The 5,000-nt window shown below is 38.2% G+C and overlaps 2 protein-coding genes across 3 annotated transcripts in view; one reads left to right on the top strand and one right to left on the bottom strand.

Annotated features, from left to right (window-relative positions):
- LOC113664310 (uncharacterized) overlaps window positions 1–5,000 on the bottom strand; it is a 225,051-nt gene that overhangs the window by 113,107 nt on the left and 106,944 nt on the right. The gene's annotated exons all lie outside the window — the stretch shown is intronic.
- Window positions 4,411–5,000, top strand: part of LOC149043805 (RYamide receptor-like) — a 12,947-nt gene continuing 12,357 nt past the window's right edge. Inside the window, exon 1 of one of the 2 annotated variants that reach the window (XM_089210601.1) lies at window positions 4,411–4,714. The gene's annotated coding sequence lies outside the window, so the exon portion shown is untranslated. The remainder of the gene's footprint in view (window positions 4,715–5,000) is intronic. The other variant, XM_089210599.1, reaches the window with a different exon arrangement.

Below are 5,000 nucleotides of genomic sequence, written 5' to 3'. Positions count from 1 at the left end.
AACTTTGAAAAATTTTATCCCCATTGAGAAAATCGACTTAAACGTATATTTCTGCATTTCTTTTCGACAACAAGGATTCGCGGCAAATACTCTCGTGCACGATGTATTTTGTACTGGATGTGTGAAGAAGAAGTAAAATTAAAATGATGAGCAAGAATTTTGACTGGATCAAACACGATCAAAGCGAAGCAAAAATCGTATTTGCCATCCCCGTAAATTCATCCTTTCAGGCAGTAAATTTACGCTTTTTCCTAGCATTTACTGCCCCTGTAAAGTAGTCAAATGTGGATTTTTTGTCACATTTGCCACTCGGCGCAAATACGTAGTGAACGAAATTTTTCACCATCTTTGCTTCAAATGTAATTACTGTACAAATATAACGTTTGCGTAGTATTTGCTACTTGGTAAATATAAATTGTCGACCGCCTATGCTTTACATACAAATGTGATGCAAAAATGGGGTTTGCATCGCGGGTAAATGTAATCAAAACGACGTGCAGCGGAATGTTTGCTACAATTGTAAATTCATGTTTCGGTGCGGTAGATTTATCTATTTACCACATTTTTAGTTCATGTTAAATCTGATGCAAATGTGCAGTTTTTCTTCTCATTTGCTTTGGACTGTAAAGATTGAGTAAATGCGGTATTTACCATCTTTGCTTCGCGTGCAAATATTATCCAACGATGGAATTTGCCTCGGGGCAAATATAAACAAATTTGATCAAATGTGGTATTTACTTCATATTTGCATTGATTTTGCAGTTGTTGTAAATCCATTTTTTCGTGCAGTGGTACTGCGCTTGCGCACTAGTACGTTTTTTAGAATCAAAACGGGAACTCCTTCGCTCGAAGGTCGTCAAAGAGAGCGTGCATATAACACATGACTAACAAACTTGTCGGTTTCCAGACAAATATTTGCACGGGTGTGTGCGGATACGTCTCAGCTTGACAAGAGTCTAATATTTTTAAGTGTCACCACAACAGGCAGTGCACGTTGGTAAAATGTCAAATTTAATCTTGTAGCCCGGGGTGATATGTACCAGACGAGGCGATGATATGAATCTGCCATTCTAAAAAGAGGAAAGAATGGGAAATGAATTTCTTGATTTTCTTTAGCTTGAGGTAATTAATGACTAGTATAACACTGTGTACACAGGCTGAATCAATAAGAATAGAATCCAGGCGAACAAGGCAGTTGGAAATGTATAAAAGCCACTACTGACAAGGTCAAGGCCGGCAAGTTTTAGACTTCCCGTTTGTGTTAGTCAGATGTTCAAATAGAAAATAAAATTCAGTATCAAAATTATATTTAAAATAAAATTTGTACACTGTAATTTTAGAGTTTATTTCCAATATCATCCTGTCAAAGTAATTACTTGAATTCCTTTCTGTATCTAATTCAAACTAAGTGATTCCGTTCCTGAATTGTGCTCCGCCGGCCAAACCGAGCCTTGAGGTTCGGTTTGTAGGTGCCGACGGAATAGGCTAAATCAGCTTTTTACATCACCACAGGTAGGTGTAGGGTGTGTGAATGGAATAGAGGGCTGGCTAGAGCCAAGTTTCCAAAGAAACTGTGGTGCTGCGTCGGTGGGGAGTATTACAAAATAATTTGGTTTTATCAGCTGGGTTGATATTGTAAATTGGCTGCCATAAAGAGATTCGAAATCTGACGTTTCGAGCGTTAGTCCTTCGTCGGAGCGAATCGAGGAACAGTGGGTTGTGTGTGGTTTATATAAAGAAAGATGGAGCTGGGCTGTTTGTTGCAATTGGTACATGGTAACGTGACAAACAACAGAATAAATTAGTTGAATGAAGAGCGTTTGTTGATACCGTGAGAATTAAGTGTGCCAATTTGAAATTTTTTTTTTTGTTCTGGAGTTGTGTCTCATGACCAGTTAAGATGCGTTTTTGTCGTCTTTCTCTACGTCACGAAGGTGTTCTCGGAATCCCGTCGCCTGGTCGTCTCCCTGTTTCGCCGATGTATAACTTTTTGCAAAGACTGCAACTAATGCAGTAGGTGTTAAGGGAAACCTACTGTGAAGGGGTAAAATGAACTTACTTGGACTTCACTAAGTTCATAGATCAAAGAAGCCGAAATGTACTTCCACGTATGGTCTACGCTACACTTGAGAACAAATTTGACCAGCCAACTGAAAGCGATGCGCAGCGGTGCTACAATTCTAATAAACGGACAGACGAATAACTTGCTTGAATTTTATTTTCATGGACAGTCCAAACCATTGCTTTTCATATCATCCGACACCTGAATACGATTCTGCAAATTGCAAACCAGCGACAGTTTCAAGACTTTACAACCAGGTCATTTCTTTGCACCCGTACAACTCGGCTGAACACCGGACGAGTCACACGAAAATGTAGGGAAAATATCCGTGCGTGTTTTTGAACCCAAATGAGGACTACTATAGATAATGCATTTCTTATCTTTCGGATGTCACGTTTAAAGGCTGTTGCTAAGTTCTTTCATTTGGGAGGTCTCGGCTAAGCTGTCAACTGAGAAAAAAACCGGGGCCGGGTGAAAAAATTCAGCTCAAGTTTGGTGGAATTCGAAAATTAAAGCGGTAGAAACACTCCCCTGTCTTCTCGTCGTGTCCCAACAGCTTTTCTAGTTCTGTCAAATTTCCTAACGGCAGTTGTTTTGGGACTCATCAGTGTTTCTGCAATAATTTTACAAGATCGATTCAAACCAATTGTAATTAAGCATGAATTATATGAACCATAACGTTTTACGGTGTCCTGGTAATAATTGAAATTTCCCTGTAAAGGTTAAGCCTGAAAAAAACATCAGTGAAAATAAAATCTCTTTATTAAAATGCGTGGTAATCAATTTCAAATTTCCGGGACATTTACCGCAAAAGCACGTCCTTTTAAAAATAACAACGCCTCTTGCTATCTAGCCTGCGAATACAGCCGCCTTTCATTCGCTCCCGCTACTAAGTGCGAAACGCGAAGAAAGACGTCGTCTTTCTTCGCGTTTCGCACTTAGTAGCGGGAGCGAATGAAAGGCGGCTGTATTCGCAGGCTACTTGCTATCATCACGGCGGAAAGTTATCAACAAAGAAATCGCACGCTTAAGAAAACTCTTTTAAGGAAAATGTGTAATTATCTATGCCACGATAGAGCCAAGATGTCCCGACTATCGGATTTAATAAGCACAGCTACCCCTATTGCCACAAATTAGCTGCTCTAACTGAGATGTTTAACTGTTCGCGTACTATACTCTTTAACATCAACTTGTTCTAGTCAGTTAAGTTAATTTTGTAACCAACTTTCCTCAGTTAGTCTAATAACGGAACTCTTGCCGCGAGCAACTCCAGCCTAGCTTTTATTTATACTTAACAATTCGGTAGAGGTTTAGAGTGAATTACATCCGTTCTATCTTTTTGATAAATTCAAGCACTTACTCTATGATCATTTAAAAAACCTCTGGAGGATCGCGCAATATTTTGGTGAGTATAACCATCAAGGTCTACCAAATGCGGCAGTTAGACTTTGCTTTCTGATAACAGAGCCAGAAACTTGACTGCAAATATCTTGAGTTGTTTTTTAAGCTTCTGTTTATAAGATTCTTCTGCTTTTTCCCTTTTCCCCTATCATGTTCCTTACGTACCTACCTTAACTTCTTGTCATTATATTAGATCTTCCAGTGTTTATTGCAGTTTAAGATTTGAATAATTTTATTTGTTTTGTTTTATTCATTTTGTACACGACCCACCTTTGACTTATCATCGCGTGCAAATTAAAGGCTGTATGCATGTATGCATGCATGTATGTATGGCATGGAGTGAATTCCGTGCCGCGCAGAGATACTAGATTCACAATCACGTAAAAAAGATACCGGTAGATAAACTTTACTTCTGAATCTATTCAATAGTTCAACTCTCACTTGTTCTTAGAGCATTTCTAGACTAATAACGGAGTAAAATGAAGTAAAATGAAAAACACATCAATCCCTAATCATAAATTGATACAATTTTATCCCGCTTAAGTCATGGGGTTTCGTTATAACTTCAGACGCGGACAAACCTGTTTTTAAAATGACGTTGTTAGAAAACTTAACTTCAGATATATTGAGGATAAAACTGTTTTTAGTATTACTTGTTCAGCTTGGCATTCGTGTTTTAGGAACTCAACATGTTTAAACATAGAAGAAATGTTTTAAATTCGTTTCACTTTTTTTAAAGAAAACTAAGGACGTTTAGGGCTTTTGTTCTGAGCTGGAATGGAATTTACATAGACGGAGAAAAACACAGGAAAGCTAAACTAGATTTAGAGCACCATAGAACACTTCCTTTTTTTTCGCGGAAAAAAAGTCTTATACAAACAATAAAATATAGACGCGACTGGTCGCAGCACAGTTTCTTGCAATTTAGGTTCGATGAGAAAAACTTGGATTATTCAAGCAGTTGTCTAATCTTGATCGTGAATTTTATATCAAACAGTGATTTGCAGAAAGCTCTACAAACTTTGTCCGTTGGTAACACAAAAGATGGCACGTGAAATGTCGAGAACGTCAAACTTTCTGTTTGTCTTTGTTTGTTTCCAGGGCTCAACTGTCAACGACATGTCATTTAGTATTGAGCATTTAATATGCTAAACACGCAGCTGAAATTAGTGTACTTACATTATGCAGCAGCTTAGAACATTTTAGTCCTTGAAAGATCAACAGCCGCGAACCGCAGCAAATGCTGAAAACGTAAGTTGCTTTTGATTGTTTCCAATCATTTTTGATGAGAAATAGATCTAAGCTGGATTTATATCATTATTTCACAATACGTGAGTTCTTCATGAGATCTCATGAATGATGAAAAGCGCGTCGCCAACGTCGCTCACAACGGATTTGTCAAGTTCTTTCTGTTGCTCTCTCTGATCTGATCAACTTTACTGCTCAGTTCTAGAACCTTGTTAGTTTTGCAGACATTTCTTCTACTCTCAGGATTCACTATTCTAATCTCTAAAAACCTGTGTGGCCTTTCATTCAT

The sequence above is a fragment of the Pocillopora damicornis genome, chromosome 6 (genome assembly GCF_964200805.1).
Source record: "Pocillopora damicornis chromosome 6, jaPocDami1.2, whole genome shotgun sequence".
NCBI classification, from domain to species: domain Eukaryota; kingdom Metazoa; phylum Cnidaria; class Anthozoa; order Scleractinia; family Pocilloporidae; genus Pocillopora; species Pocillopora damicornis.
The sequence above is the reverse complement of the archived record's forward strand: the minus strand, read 5'-3'. Positions and strand labels throughout refer to the sequence as shown.